Source organism: Mirounga leonina, unplaced genomic scaffold (assembly GCF_011800145.1).
Source record: "Mirounga leonina isolate KUSES-001 unplaced genomic scaffold, KU_Mleo_1.0 Mir_127, whole genome shotgun sequence".
Taxonomy (NCBI): Eukaryota; Metazoa; Chordata; class Mammalia; order Carnivora; family Phocidae; genus Mirounga; species Mirounga leonina.
The window spans coordinates 72,586,618-72,603,869 of NW_023270316.1; the positions used below are offsets into that span (position 1 = coordinate 72,586,618).

The 17,252-nt window shown below is 40.5% G+C and overlaps 1 protein-coding gene across 1 annotated transcript in view; it reads left to right on the top strand.

Annotated features, from left to right (window-relative positions):
- The window catches only part of FLT1 (fms related receptor tyrosine kinase 1), a 174,246-nt gene that overhangs the window by 104,943 nt on the left and 52,051 nt on the right, over positions 1-17,252 (top strand). The window lies entirely within an intron of this gene.

Sequence of the window (17,252 nt, forward strand, 5' to 3'; positions counted from 1 at the left end):
GATGACACACTATTAAGATAGGTAGTTTCATAGAAAATGATTTCTTGAGGTATTCTACCAAAACAAAAAGATGAATACATGAATAAATAAATAAATAAAGCAGTGTCTGTAACAATACCTGTAACATCCTCCCTTTAGAGATTCAGAGTTCACATTAGTATATTAAAGACGCCAAGAAGCCTTATAGTAAAGAAATCAGGTAAATTGCTTTAAAGTATTCCCACAAATAACTTGATCACAAAATACATTTTACGAAATATTAGTGTAAGATATTGGGTTCTTTGAGAGAAGTAAATTTGGCTTGTGTTCAATTTTCATACTTTGGATGTGGGTTAAAGAATTAGAGTTGAACCAATTTCGAAAGCTTGTGGCCATTCTGGGACTAGAGGGTAGACAAGGCAAGAGGGTATGTTAAGGCAGTTACCACAAATGGAAAAAGATTATGAGGTGCGAGGGGAGGATTGAGTCCTACCATCGCCCTCATGGGTCAGGGAATTTGGGCAACTCACTTATCCTTCCTCTCTGAGCCTCTGTTTCCTTGTTTATACAACTGGGAGAATGCTGACAACACAAAGATGAGGTAAGGTTTAAATGAGTTAATATCACTAAGCGTGCCTCTCTTTATGGCTGAGTAAATGCTGCCTTCTGACCCACCTCATTTACATAGAAATTGGCCAATGAGTTTTCAGGATTTGTCGGAAGGTGTCAGAGGAGTTAATTAATAATTCAGCTCAAATGTCTAACACTTCTATATCCAATAAAGATATCTTCCTCCTAGCTTTCTTTGCTTTTCAGAGGGCCAAGAGAAGAATATCTAAAATAAGTCTTATATAAATTCTTACATAAAATCTTTTATAAATATCATTCTACTATGCTACTGTTGGCATTTATGGAGTTCAACTGTATTAAGTCGTCCATTTTCTCTCCCTTTATTCACACCTTAAAATGGCTATAGCCTTTTGGAAAAGAATTTCTTAGTTTTCTGGAGATAATCTCTTACATGCATATAGTATTTATAAAGTTTCATATGTAAGATTTCCAATTTAAGACAGCAAATTCAGCAGTCAATGCAATAAGCTATATGACTATGACCCTGTGTGTGTGCACATAGACATCTTCAAAAATACCAATTCTTTTATGGTTCTTTTTTTTACAAACCTATGGGTAAAGATTACAGGTAACCAAAGTGACAATCCTTAACTCACTGGTTATTCCAAAGCTGAGCTGGGAAAACATCAAGATCACAGCCTGGAAAAGACTGAAAACTAGTCCATTTTAAACTAAGCCTTTGGAAAGCCATACTGAGAATAAATTTTAAATAAAGTTTAAATAATTAACAATTAAATATATATTTAATGAGATAGCTTTACAAATACCCAAATACAGAATTAAACATATTTAGTGAAGTATATTGTTATAAATATATATCGTTTATGAATATAAAATATAGAACTAAATATAAATGATGGTTTACAATTAATAAAGCTAATTTTTTAAAGTTTAAAAATCCGGAGAATAAACCACACGTCCTTTAAAGACCTGTGACGCCTGGCAACTCAAAAAAACATTGATATACTGAGAGGATTTTAGTGGCCTTGGGTCTTGGCTAGGATCTGGCCCATCATCATTGCCATTTGTTAAATGATAACTTACCCTATTCGAAAAAAAAATAGGAGAGAGGAAACAGGGCACATGTGAGAGCTCATGCTCGGGACAAGTGGCCATAAAATGCCTGCTGAAAGAGCTTATGGGAGAGCTTTTCTCCTCCTTCCTCCTTTCCTTTCAGGAAGCCCTTCAGTGGGACACAGCCATTCTAGAGAAGAAATGCAGTTTTAAGAAAGCATTATGAAAGCTGAGTAGTGCTTTCTTGGGCCAAAGGGCATCCGCAGGAATAAAAGGGAGGCTACACACGCAGGCCCAGGACAGCATGTACGCAGGGGACACGAGGCAGTCTCCAGCAGGGCACGCCCTGTAAGCCACACAGCCCCCGCCCCCCCCCCCCCCCCCCGTGCACTGAGCGGCCCTCCCCGCCCTCCCACTGCACACCTGCAGGCTTTGGGGGTCTCCGTGGCACCGCCCTGCCTCGTGGATTGCCATTTCCTCCTGCCATCCCCAGACAGGACAGTCTTTACTTCCCGGCCAGGGGACCACAGAGGCTGCCTCCACTAAGGATCCTTCTTTCACATTCCAGTACATCACGACTCTTCCCTTCCTTTGATATCTGGTTTATTTGCAATTCATGTCACAGAATGTCACTTATTCCCTTGTTTCATGTGGGCTTGTTTTGAAAACCTTCGAAGATAGATCTAATATCTTAATAGGTCTTCTTTATGAAAAATAATAAAAGTGTATTGAGCACTCACCAGGAAACAAGGCACTGTGTGAGATTTACAAATATTTCATTTACTTTTTGCAACTGTCATCAGAGGTAGGTACTGGTGTTAGATGCCATTTCACGGATCTAGTTTAATTTAACAAGCACTGAACTAGGTGCCTGGTCCCGTTCCAAGCATGTCACTTATTCATCATCATCATCCTATGAGGTTTGCTAAATTATGATGCCTGTTTTACAAAGGAAACATGAGGAGGCATAGACACAGGAGAAATAGCAGACTAGGTCATAGAGCCTGTGCCTAGCTGCCCGAGGCTGGGACCAGAGGGTGAGTCTGGAGCCGACACTCTGCACACTGAGCATGGGGGCTGACCGCTGGTGTACATCGCTCTCAGGAACATATAAGCACCACTTTTTTTTTTTTAAGTAGGCTCTGTGCCCAGCATCGAGCCCAACGTGGAGCGCAACATGGGGCTTGAACTCAGGACCCTGAAATCAAGACCTGAGCTGAGATCAAGAGTCCGTGGCTTAACCCACTGAGACACCCAGGCCCCCCATAAGCACCCCTTTTAAATGACCTCATGGGCGTAAACAAGCATATTTTTAAAACAATGGATATTTTCTCATTTCTAACTCTTAAAGCTTAAGATTCCCAAAGACATAGTTTATTTTTTAAATGTTAAAAATTTACAGCATATTAAAAATATTTAAAGCATTTTTTTTTAACGAAGGCATGCCATGGAGTGCCTGGCTGGGTGGGTAGAGCATGGAGTTCTTAACCTTGGGGCTATGGGGTTCCAACCCCACCTTGGGTATAGAGATTACTTAGAAATAAAATTTTAAAGTAAAATAAAAGCAGACATGCCCTTATGAAGTTAAAAATGATTCTGAACCCAAATCCAGTTACTCTGAAGTTTTAAAAAAGTCCAGAATTTATGATAGCAGTCCAACACTCTCTTAGTCATTCAACAAATATTTATAAGGCAGTACTTTGTGCCTGGTGCTGTGTAGGCCCTGTCAATACAGCAGCGAATGAGAAAGCTAAAATCTGAATAACGAAATATCTAATTAGTTTGTGTAGGTGTTTAAATGAGCCCAACCTCTTGAAGCTACAACCATGTGTGTCCTAATTTATTCACTATCATCGTGCCAGTTGGGCACCAGAGTTACTCAGTCTAAAAATGGAATAAGGTGAATTAATAAATGGGACAAGTAGAAAATATGTCTCCATCACAGGATTAAAATACCTTGACTACATTAGTTAATTGAAAAAAATACATCCTCTCTATTTCAATTTTCCTACTTTAATGCTGCACATACAACAGATTCTCAATTATTCCTTGTTCACTGAATACGCAGAATGGAAGAGAAATAAAGAGGAAAGAAGAGAAAATGTGCCAGAAGTAATACAGGCAGGAGAACTTCCAAACTAGAACCAAGGAAAGAAACCACTCGGAACTCTTAGGAGGGGCTGGTAGGGTGCAGAGTGTTGTCGAGAAAAGTAGTTTGAGACGTGTTTACTTTGAAGAGACAGGTGAACAGAGAATTGATCGGCTAAAGCGAGTAGAATCTCGAGGACCGGACAGGAAAGAAAACTGTAATATGGAAGGCCCGATAGCAAGTTGGAGATGAATTCTATTGGTCACTGGCTGCTTTGAGCATGGTTTAATTCTTAGGAGTGTACAGACAGCAAGCACCTCTAAGAAACATCCATTTCCTTTGGGTTAGAAATGTAAAGGGTTTGCACCCAGGCTTGGAGCGATAGTATGAATTCACCCTGGAGAACGTGTGACCTCCAGGGTGTCTTCATTACTTCTCCAGCCACCTGCCCAAGAGACGGGCAGTTCCTCCAAAATGATCAGAAAGTCGCCTTTCTACCTTACACACTTCCCAGATTCTCCTAAAAATGTCCGAAGCTGTGACAGAGCTGAGCAAGCTCCGCAGGTGGGACCTTTGGCACCGGCTTGATGACACTCTAAGGACACCAGAGGGGTGTGCGGAGTAGATACGGAAGGTCTACCTAGCTTAGTATTGCTTCAATACAAGCACAGACTGCCTCCCAAGCAATTGTGCAGAGTAAATGGGGTTTCTGAGAAAGTCATTAAAATGCTGGAAAAAGTAACAAACTTTCCTCTGAAAATATTTAAGAGGACAGAAAACAATGCCGCTCTGAGACGGTTCTAATAAAGACTGCCTAAACCGAGAAATCATCAGCAAATTGCTATGCTTAACTGAATTTCTGTGGCAGCAAAACCTTTCAGAATATTTTAAGATCGGAGCACTACGACGATGGGAACAACAAAGAGTTTAGAAAGAATAAATTCCTTCTTAAATAGCCTGAGGCTGGAGCAGGAGAGGATCACTCTAACCCTCTGATTAATATTCTTTCCTCAATTGGGTCTTGGTCACTAAGACTATTTATCTAAAGCCCGGAAGGTGACAGCCTCCCTGTTACCACTAGACCACTGACACCAAATATCTGTACCTGTAAGTGCATATCCAGATGGAGGGGACCAGCTGTCCTCGTACTGGGGGGGGGGGGGGGCACAGAATGACATCTGAAGTGTAAAGTGGTTTTCATAGATCTAGGAAAGATCTGAAGGAAGGTAGAGGAGAGAAATGAATGGGGATGTTGATGCCTGGGGATAATAAAGTGACTACCTGTCACCCTCAGGCTGTTAGAATCAATAGCTTCGCTTGATTTCTTGGTAATAATAAAATTCAGAAATGTCAATTATCTTTTTGCAAAACATGAGGAGTAATTGTGTTTTCTTTCTTATGAAATCCATCCTTATGGTGCATAATGAATGAAGATGTGTTGCAGAAAAGCGTGTGCAAGATTCCTGGTATGCATAGGGCAGTGCATGGGGCGGGGGGGTGCGCTGGCCACTCTGTTTATCACCCCCGCTGAGCCCCGTCAGTCCGCTGATGTGACTGGCTAAGCAGCTGCTCTCACCATTCCTTGCTCTCCAATATGTGTCTTTAAGGTGAGGGGGTCCATGTACCCAGACCAAGAACCGCCAAGCTTCCCACGCGGCTATCCCGGTAGCTCCTCTCCCTGGCCAGAATCTTTTAACAAATTCTCAACGCTTAGCTGTGCCCCTGACAACAATATAAGCATAGGGAACCTTCTGAACATGTTGCAGAACCAAGACTCAGTTCTTTTCTAAGGATAAACTTCCATTTAGAAGGTGAGGAGAAAGGAGTGGAATTCAGGAGAGAGTAGAGTGAGGAGACAGCAGGGAAAACATTTCCTGGGTTGGCACTGCCAGAGTCCAGAGCTACAAGCCCAACCCCAGATGAAAGAGGAACCCGGACTTTGACCACGGCCAAAACATGGTGAAGAAATGGAGGCTGTCACTTTATGGGCGTCTGCAATTACTTGTCGCTGTCGGGCTGGTTCAGTGAGACTGACAAGTACAGCTGTAGAGCTCTCTGGTTTACACCCAGAAAAGTGAAGTAACCCACGGGTAGAGTCCCATTTTGTACTGAAAACCACTAGAAGTTATTTATGGAGAATCAGTCTTGACACCCAAATCTATCTCTTTACTGAGGTAACGTCCAGCTTATTTAGGTCTTGTACGTATGTAGCTAATCCTATCCTCATGCTTTGTCTAAAGAAAATTTCTTGGATGCGCTTTCCAGCACAGCATCCTCGTCCCCATCCAGCCCAGAAAAGCCTCCCGAAAGTTGTGAGCCACAGCAAGACCCAGCCGAGGGAATCACACACATTAAGGCAGCACAAGTCCCCGCATATAAACAGTGGGGCTGCCTGCTGGTTGTTTAAGTGTGGTTTTGTGCCTTTTAAAAAGTCCTCTTGATTTTCAAATGAAAAATTTAGACCATAAGAGATGGAAAAGAACCGGAGAACGTGAGCATCACTTTAGAAAGAGCCTCTCCCCTTTTTTTTTTATTATGGCAAAATACACATAACATAAACATTACCACTTAATCATTAACGGGTACAATTCAGTGACACCAAGGATTGGTGTTGAGCACTTTTTCATCACCTCAAAGAGAAACCTCATACCCATTAAAGCTTTTGACTGTGAATGAACCTCCTCTTTCGATTCTTTCTGTGACGTCTCGCAACACACGGAACTGTCATTTGAGCATGGCCAAGATCAGCAGCCTGTTTTGTCTGCCGAGCAGCCAGGGCTTGAGGGACCAGGAGCAGAGAAAAAGAAACGGGGAATGAAGAAAAAACAAAGAGAAGAGAAATAGAGACATGGGGGTGTGAGGGTAGACCCTCCCAGCGATCACCCCAGAGATCTCAGAGATCTCAGGGCTGCACCCTGTCCAAAGTCACTAAGCCTAAAACTAACAGCCACTGTCTGGGTGCTGAGAGTGGGAGGCATCTCCATCCCCAATCTACAATTTTCTGCTTACACCGAAGACTGCCTGGCAAAAGAAGGAAAAGCCATACTCTACCTTAGATAATTCTGTACCTCCATCTCTTAGCAGAACAATTAAATCAGGTTTTTCTATTCCATGTGTCCAAGTACAAACTTGAAACAGTTTAACCAGGACCTACAGTGACAGATGGCAATGCAGCTGGGTATTCCCGATCCAGTTAAGGACAATGCTCATACAAATGTCTTCACAGATGACCTAGTCGGTGGACTCGGCCATGGCCTGCATGACTGAATTGATGCTGATAAAGTCAAACTAAGAAAGTTCATTCCTCCTACATCCCATATTCAAGTGCTTCATTGTTGCATTATCTCCTGCTAGTAAGGAGCCTTAAACAATTAGATTGTATGTTAGTTTAAGGAGTTATCTCATTCAACTCAGTCATAATTAAACCAGCCATCACTGAAAAATAAAACACAGCAAACATATATCATGTACCCCAACACACACACACTATAGGGGGCCAGTCTTCTGATGGGATGGATTTTGGTTTTGCTTTAATCCAAAATTATAAATTGTTGTGGAGTATAAATCTACTTTCCTTCAAAAATATTTCATCATTGTATGGTCAATATTATATATATCTTTTAAACTTTTATTCAGTGGCTCTTTGCTGATGGTCAAGAGGCCCATGCTTTCATTTTTAAAACTATCCTTTTAAAAAATTAAATAATACATGAATACATTTTCATTGTAAAAGATCACATAGTACAGAAACAGCATAAGCTATAAAAAATTTCCTTCTGGAGAATTAACACATGCCAACTGTTTGATTTATATTTTGTCAACAATTTTATCATTTTTTTACCTAGATACGTGCATATATACAAATTGGGGCACACATATATGTGGGGCAAATAAATAAATGGGATTCAGTCATTCATTCATTCAACAGCTATTCACGGAAAGCCAACTCTGTGCCAGGAATATAGGAGGTGCTTGGAACCAGACAGGACCTTGAATTTACATTCTAATGGAAAAGTCCACTTAATAAACTTAACAGACAGAACTATAAGCATATTGCCTACCATCAGATAGTAATAACTGCTATGATGAACAAAACAAGGTAATAGATTATAGTGAGTGACCAGGAGAGGGGTTACATGGGAAAGCTAGTATCTCTAAGATAAGTATGAGTTGAGATCATGCTATATGTTTGTTTTAGGACTTGCTTTGATCACAGTGTATCTTGGAGGTCTTTCTATGTCAGTGCATAATGTTCTGCCTCATTCTTTTTAGCATCCATATACTATCATATGATATGCATTCCCATAATTTATTCTTCTGCTGATGGAAAAACAAGTCCTTGACTTTAACCTCTAAGCAATGCAGCACTAATACTAAACTGGTCGTAGAAACACCTCTTCGTTATACACAGGAAGGCCACTTGGGATAAATGGCTGTATTCTGCAGGATAAATGCATCCAACCTCATGGAGGGACTACGGCAATCTGAACATAGACAAGAATGTAGTGAAGCAGGAATGAGTGCATGTGTGTGTGCATGCACATGTGTGTGTTTATAATTTGTAGCTATTAACTATGAAACCTTAGCTATCAACTATGTATAACTATAGATGTAGCACCACTTGACACATTTTTTAAGTGCCTGAATCATCTTGAAATACTTCATTAGAACAACGGCAAAGTTCACAGTGAAAGGGCACAAGAGTGCTTTTCAGTTTTAAATGTTTAGAAATACATGTGTGTTTGGCACAGTTTCAAGGTGCTCACTTCAACTATAACCCCTTCATGTCAACCAGTTTACAATTTCTTGACAGCTTTTGGAAACCATTCTGTTCTCATAACTCAGTTTTGTAAGTTAGGCTGGTGAAGCAATAGACATTGTCCCAAATGAAAGGACCTTTGTTTATGTCTCTTCCCTTATTTGGTGGTTTCATGAAGAGGAATATTATACAGCATTTTCCACCACTGTTCTCAATCTTATTCTTTTTTTTTTTAGAGGGGCAGGGGCAGGAAGGGCAGAGGGAGAGAGAGAGAGAATCCCAAGCAGGCTCCACACCCAGCGTGGAGCCCGACGCCAGCTTGATTTCACAACCCCAAGATCATGACCTGAGCCGAAATCAAGAGTCAGAGGCTTAACCGACTGAGCCACCCAGGCGCCCATCAGTCTTAATCTTTTCTAAGAGCTCTTCTTCTCTCTTTTTCATGGCTAACAAGCCAATAGTCTCACCAGGGATCACATTGCCCATCAGATCTCCTTTAGACCATGTGTTTTAAGCATCTCATAATTCTCTTCCAACATAACACATTATTATAAGGCTGGTTTTCACTATGTCTCAAATTATTCCACCGTTCGCCAACTTTTTTTTCTTACATCTGTGAATGCTTTGCCACGTGGCTTGACCTTAGGGTAAAATTCTCAACAGAGAAAGCAACAGCCCAGTGGCAATCCTTTGAAAACACTGGAATCGTTTGCATTTTTAGTGCCACTGATTGACCACCATTGCTCACTCCCCAAATTTGTCAGTCTTTGCAGCTTACTAAACTTGGATTTCTCTTCCCTGTAGTTGTGCAAACCTCTGAAGTTTGACTGGGTAAACACAGTCTCCTCTGTGTTCTTTGTGGGACGTTAATCAGACATCCAGTGTCTAGTCGTCTTGGGTTGCATTAGCCATCTTGAATCTATATTTGGCTCTTCTGGTCCCTCGTTCAGATATAGTTCTTAGCTAATCAATTCCTTTAAGAGGTATCAATCTACAGGTACAATTTACCGTGTACCTACAACTGTATACATCATCATCCTCATAGCTTCTGTTTATCAAAAATATATCATGTGCCAACTTCAAAGAATTTATCATTTCGTTGGACAGCCAACACTATCATAACAAAATTTACTTTTTATTTTGTTAAACCTAACATCTATTAACTACCTATTCCATGAGCCAGACATTTTGTCACATTCTAGAGAAAATGAAAATGAGCAAAACTTAGTCCTTACCTTTGGAAAAATTACACATAATAGGTACAAGTCAGTTCATAAGTATGCAGTGTGAATGGTATAAAATTCCATGAGCTACAAATCGGCACCTCTGATTGGAGTGATCAGGGAGGGCTTCATGGAGGAGCTGTCATCTAATTGGACTCTGATGGTTGAAGAAGAGAGTTTTGATGATGACAACTAATTTGGCCAAATTGCATAGACATGTTCTCTAAGTCAGAAGTACAGATGCTTGGCTAAGCCACAGAACAGGAGTCACTGGTCAGACTAGCAGGCCAATTTAGGAAACAAGTCAGATTTTTGTGGAAGGAACAGGAGGAAAACACATGGTATGCATTAATTTAGTCAAACAGGTTAAAATCTACAGATTTATTTACTCACTGGTGAATTGGATTAAAGTTCTATTTCATGCCCTTCTCTGGACAAAGATTGTCCTTCACCTTATGGTATCATGGGAGGAAATAAAATTGTGAAAATCCCTTGAAAATATTAAAAACTAAAGGGGGTGTTCATATGTTTAAAATGTAGACTACATCCCATGGATAAACATATAGACCAGCATCATCACAAACTCTGATCTAAAACCCCCATCAGCAGGAACACGATAGATGCTTCAGGTTCTTACACTGGTGACATCACCAGATTTCCTTGAAGTACAAGTTCCTACAAAAACAAATCTGCGTAAAATTTTACTTGAGCCTTTGACGTTAATGGTTTAACAGACCCATGAAACTACCTGAGTTTGCATTTCTAAGCTCTAGGACCTAAAGCTCTTTGAATCTTAAGATCATAAAATTAACTGACATAGAACTTTACAGACCAGGGAGAGCTGGGTATGTAGGGCGTCAGCATTAACTACTACCTTACTCAGCTTCATATAGCAAATGCTACAGAGCTCTCTCCTTTCCTCACCCCCTAAATTCCATTTTCCATGGTCTTGGTTTATTTGGCCACTTCCTCAGTTGCCAAGTGTCTGCTGTCTGTTGGCATAGTGCTAAACACTGGGGCTCAGTGATGAATAAGGCAGTGGAGCAGGCAAGTAAGAAAGTCAGCAAATTTCTACAAAATGTTAAGTGTTGGAGCGGAGGCATGCACGAGGTGATGCAAGAGTAACAAAGAAGGGGCCCAAGAGCATCAGAAGCTTTCCAGAGCATCCGGATTTGCCTTGAGCTAAATATTAGTAAATGAATGCTAATCAAGTGCCAGGTCAAGACAGTAATGGGCAGAGTCATGGAGGCTTATCATGAACTGCCAATAGACAAGGATGGCTCATACTAAGGATACACTTAGGGATGTAGCAGGGACAGAAACTGGAAAAAAAAAAAAAAAAAAAGCCAGACAGGGGCCAGATCATGGAGGTCTTTGCTTCATTAAATGTAATAGTGTCATCCCATGTACATCCTCTAAGTCAAAGTTGTATCTACTCTATCCAGCCTGCACACTTCTATTGGCCCTCACAGCAAATTTACATAAGTTGATTTGGTTGCCAACATTTAGAAATCGTAAGCTTTAACATGAAAAATCCAGATTTTTCTGTTGATGGAACTAGAGTATTATGCTAAGTGAAATAAGTCAATTAGAGAAATACAATTATCATATGATCTCACTCACATTTGGAATTTAAGAAACAAAACAGAGGATCATAGGGGAAGAAAGGGAAAAAAATAAAACAGGATGAAATCAGAGAGGGAGACAAACCATAAGAGACTCTTAATCATAGGAAACAAACTGATGGTTGCTGGAGGGGAGGAAGGTGGGGGAGATGGGGTAACTGGGGGATGGGCATTAAGGAGGGCACATGATGGAATGAGCACTGGGTGTTATATGCAACTGATGAATCACTGACCTCTACCTCTGAGACTAATAATACGTTATATGTTAATTAAGTGAATTTAAATTTTAAAAAACACCTCAGAAGATGGGCCCCTGGGTGGCTCAGTCAGTTAAGCATCTGACTCTTGATCTCAGCTCAGGCCTCAATCTCAGGGTAATGAGTTCAAGCAGTGTGTTGGGCTCCACGCTGGGCATGGAGCCCACATTAATAAAACAAAAAACAAAAAACAAAACAAAAAAACCCTCAGAAGACAACACTGGACTCAAATTCCCAGATTCCAGTTGGTTGGAGCTAAGTTAATGCTTCCATCTTTAGATGGGAGACAGGCTTTCTGCACTCCACAGACACAGTCCCCCTCCCATGATCTCATCCCCAACTCATTTATGTTATGTGCCTGGCCCCTGAAGACATCCACACTTGCAAATCCTGCTCTGTGCCCTGTTGGTCCAATCTGATACAACTTCTTTCAATAAAGGGAAATAAATCCTGTTTTGACAGGAATTATGTTTTTAGTGGTTGAAAATTACTTAGGGGATCCCTCTAGAAGCAAGCAGACCTACAATTAAATGATCTCATCTCAACAACACAAAGTAGAGCATCATGTTTCTAGGTGAGTTCTACGTGTTAGTTCTTAATGATTAACACCCAAACGGAAACAGGAAATTCATTCAGGGTGACTCTTCAGAGAACCCAATACCATTTCACATAACAACAAAATTACAACAGATCTAGGAATAAATATAACTGAAAAGATATTTAAAGAGAAGATTGTAAAACTATCAAATGACATAAAATAATGCCAAAATAACTCAAAGACATTTGATATTCTTGGATGGGAATATTTATTTTTTAAAAGATTTTATTTATTTGAGAGAGAGAGTGTGAGTGAGTGGAGGGAGAGGCAGAGGGAGAAGGAGAGAGAGAATCTCAGGCAGACTCTGCACTTAGTGCAGAACCCAACACGGGGCTCGATCTCACAACCCTGAGATTGTGACCTGAGCCAAAATCAAGAACCAGCTGCTTAACGACTGAGCCACCCAGGTACTCCAGGGAATAATTATTAGTGGAACCATTTTTGAGCCACTTTTGAGGTCAAAAATATTGGCAATTTCATTTGTTTCAACCTAAAAATAAATATGACAATTTCCCCCAAATTAGTACATAAATTCAGTGACATTCCCATCCACATCCCAGCAGTGCTTCTCACAGAATTTGACAAGCTAAACCTGAAATCCTTATTGACGTATAAAGGGCCAAGACAATTTTGAAGAAGAAGGGGTCATACCATAGCAAATATCAAGATGTATTATCAAGCAATCATAACTTGTGTGGGATAAATAGGTCATTGTGAACAAATAGGGAACCTAAAAACAGAGCCACAAATATATGGGAACTTAGTATCTGACAGAACTGACAGCATAACTCAATGGGAGAAGAACAGATTATTCAGTAAATGATGCTGGGATAACTGGCTATTTATAGGGTAAAAATCAGATTTTTAACTCACACCACACATACCCCTCCCTAAAAGAAAATTCAGATGGATTAAAGAAATGAAAATGAAAAATGGCAAATCTCTAAATAAATCTTTTTTAAGAGATTTTTTTTTTAATTTTTAGAAGAAAGTATATAATCAGAATAGGAAACCATCTTTTTAAAACAAGCAATGGGGGCTCCTGGTTGGGTCAGTCAGTTGAGCAGCTGATATGATTTCGGCTCAGGTCATGATCTCAGGGTCCTAGGATCGAGCCCCACATTGCGCTTTGCACTCAGCTGGATTCTGCTGGAGGATTGATTCTCTCTCTGCCTCTGCCCCTTCCCCTGCTCTCTCTCATTCTCTCTCTCTCTCTTTCAAATAAATAAATCTTAAAAAAAAAAGAAAGCAACAAAAAGCACAAAGGATAATGGAAAACATTAATAAATTTGACTACATTAGAATTTTAAAAGCTTTTGTATTGAATAATCACCATAAGCAAAGTTTAAAAGACTGTTTATAGAATGGGGGAGGACTTGCAGCATATTAAACCAACAAAGGATCGGTATCCAAAGCATCTAGAGAACCCAGAATCATTGAGGAAAAGACAAACATGTTAATAGAAAAATGGGCGGGAAACATGAAGAGGTAATCCACAGGAAAAGAAGCCCTCTTGGCCAACAAAATTGGGAAAAGATGTTCCACCTAACTAGTAATCAGAGAAACAGAGGTTAAACCCACAGAGAGATGCCATCTTATGCCCATCATGTTGCCGTCAATTGCAACATTTGGTAGCACCAGGTATTGGGAAGTATATGGGGGAAGGGGAGCTCTTACTCAGTGCTGGTGAAAGTATAAATCAGTATATTTTGGAAGACAATTTTGTAATCCTATTCATAGAGTTGAAATCGGTGTACCGTATAACCCAGCACAAGGAGATGTTTGCATAACCATGTGTACATACGTGTGTCAGATGTGCATGGCAGCCTTCTTTGTAACAGTAAAAGAGTGAAAACTATCTTGTAGTAGAGAAGATTTTTTTATACAGTGAGTTTTTTTAACATGAGTTAAGAATGAACTCCATTTACATGTATCAGCAAGAATAAATATTAAAACATCACTGAATAGGAAAAGTTGAAAAAAGGTATATACTGTATGGCACCATTTATTTAGAATGTTTAAAGCCACAAAACAGTATTATATAGTCTATAGAGGTACATAGCAGTGTGGAAAAAGCACAAAAACGTGCATGAGAATGAGACACACCAACTTCAGGATAGTGATACCTCTGGGGAGAGGAGAAGGAAGGGGATAAAGTATCTACACATTTTATTCATATAAAAGAGAAAGGGGGGAATAGAGCAAATATGGCCAAATGTTGACATCTGATTATCTTCATGGTGGGTACATGGGTCCTATTTTTCTTGCACTTTTAAATGTTTGAAATGAATCACAATGAAAAAGTTAAACTAAGAAGAGAGCCCTTTGTAGAAGATGAGCTCCTCAGTAGAACAGCATCTGTATCATAGGGGGTCGGGTCATGTGAAGTGAGTAGCAACAAGCTAAGGCATTAAAAAGAAACGAGAGCACACAACTATGAATAAGTATGGGCAGATCTGAGGGCTGGGGGGGGGGGCGGATAATAAAGGTAGTAACTGGCTTATGTCTGAGAGAAGGCAAATAGTGAGAGCAGACAATGAGCAAGTGCCCGATGAGGATTCTGAATGTCCTCCTGGTGGTGACACATCAACCTCTGAGCGCTGGTCAGAGTGTAGTGTGACAGCAAGTCTGGAAGAAGAGTGTTGCTGCTTGGCTTGGGACACCCTCTCACCCCGTCTCCTCCTCCATGTGACAGAAAGAGGAAACAGTCAGGTGACCTTAGCTCACGGCATCCTTGGCATGATCTGCTCACCTTCACAACTACAACCCCATCTCCTTGGGTGAAATCCAAGGCCTTGGGCTTCATTTGTTCATTGTGTCAGCCTTAAACCAGGATTTGAGTGATAGAAAGTTGGTTGAGGGTCAGGTCTACTGCAATGAAGATGATGGTGAGTAGCAGGATAGCCGCTACTATGAACGTTCATTGCCCTTGACCACCCAATCTCTAGCCATGCTTTTACTTTCTGATTTTAACATGTATGCCATATCGTGTGCTTTCCAGAGCTTTCATTGAAATTATCTCAATTGATCCTCATAGCAATCCCATAAAATAGGCAAAGCGGGCACTATTCTCATTTTACAAATGGGGAAACAGACCCAAAGACATTAAATGATTTAGCCAAGGTTACAGGGGAGAGTCTCATGTTTCACGGACTTAGAATATCAGAATCACCTTGCATTTGTCTCTGTCCATTCCTGCATCAGTAAGGCAGCAATTCCTATAGGTTGTTTCTACAAAGTGTCCATATGCCTTTCCTCCTCTCTACTTCCTTTCCCACCATCCAGATTTGGATCCTCAGCATTCCTTGCCTGAATTACAGCTGGTGAGCTAGACTTCCAGATGCCACTTTTCCCTCGTTCCAGTCTACCCTGCATTCTCATGCTAGACTAAACTTCCTTAAACATTGCTTTCATTATGTCATTTCCCTGCTCAAAAATTTTTGTGAGCCGCTCTTTCCTTCTACACTGAATGGAAACTCCTTGGCCAGGATTTCAAACCTCTCCTTAATCTGAATTCACCTTTTCTAGTCAACCACTCAAAACGGGTGCTTTGAAAATAAAAATGGCTAACAAATCCATCCATCAAATCAGCAAAGGTTTGTGTTTTGTATTTTTTAGACGATCCTGCTCAGTACTGACAAGAGTCATAAAACAGACTTTTAGCCTTGCTGGTAGACATGTTCGTGCGTATAATCTTTTTGGAAGGCAGTGTGGTTGTAAGAATCAAGAGCTTTTGACTTAATAAATCTGCTTCTGGACATCTATCCTAAGGAAGTAATCCGAAATACGGAAAAACCCTTATGTCTAAAGATGTTCATTATACTGTTATTTATAGTTATGAGCAATTAGATATAAGCCTCCAGTGGCTTGCTTCGGTGCTTAGAATAAAACCCTAAATCCTTACCGTGGCCTGTGGTCATACATGACTGAACCCAGCCAACTTTCCTCTCTCCTGCTTGCTAACTAAAGTCTATAGTGGTCTTTTCACTGTCCCTTAAACAAGCTCATTCCTGCCCCAGGGACTTTATAGTTGCTATTTCCTATGTCTCAAATGCCCTTTTCAGATCTTCAAACAGTTCATTCTTCCCCATCTTTCAGGTGTCTGCTCAGATGTCACCTCTTCAAAAAGCCTTCTCTAAGCACCCTCCGTGATCTAAGCACCCTCCATGTTCCCCTTAATCTGGTTTAGTTTCTTCACAGACTTTGTTCCTTGAAATTACTTACTTTTAATTCTCCAAAACTAGAATTTAAGCCCTCTGTAGGCAAGGATTCGTTTGTCTTACTTACTATCATATCACCACATCTAGAATAGTGGCTAGTACATGCATGGTAGGAGCTCAAAATTTTCATATGAATGAACAAATTGTGTTAAAAGTCCACTTTAAAAAGAATAAAAGGAAAATATCTAGAAGCAAAGACTGTAGGTTTGTTTTACATTTTCTTCATGCTTTCCAATATTTCTCAAATTTTCTCTTTTGAGGGTCTTTTATAATCAGGGGGAATACAAACTATTTAAACAAAATAGCCTGTAGTCTGGCCAGGCCCATTTTATCACTATTCCAGAACAAGCATTCGATGCACATTCATGTCAGTGGCATGGCTGTCTTCTTGCCTGCCCTTCTTCCTGCACCTCTGATAATCCTTGAAACCTCAGCTCAAGGCCCACCTCCTCCATGAGGCCTTCCTGAGGTTATTCCTATACTTAATGGATCTCCATCCCACACCAGCTTTGCATTTAACTGGGTATGCCATGCTATTCACTCATTCATGAAACACTTTCTGTTTGCTGGCTTGTATGTGTGAAACAGAGAGAGAGAGAATATGTATATATGTGTGTTTGGGAGGAGTTCATTTTCCCTCCTCAGCAGATACCATGTCTTAGCGTTCCTCCTCCCTCCAAATCTTTAACATAGACTAATAGCAGAGTAAGTACTCAATAAATACTTGCTGGTAGTCCTTGGTGTTGAGGCTACTGGGCCTTCAAGCTGGGGCTCTGAAAATTCACGGTGCTCCTTCCATTACGGGATGCTCGCTAGTAACACTTCAGCTCGGACTGACGGAGCACTTACTGTGTGGCC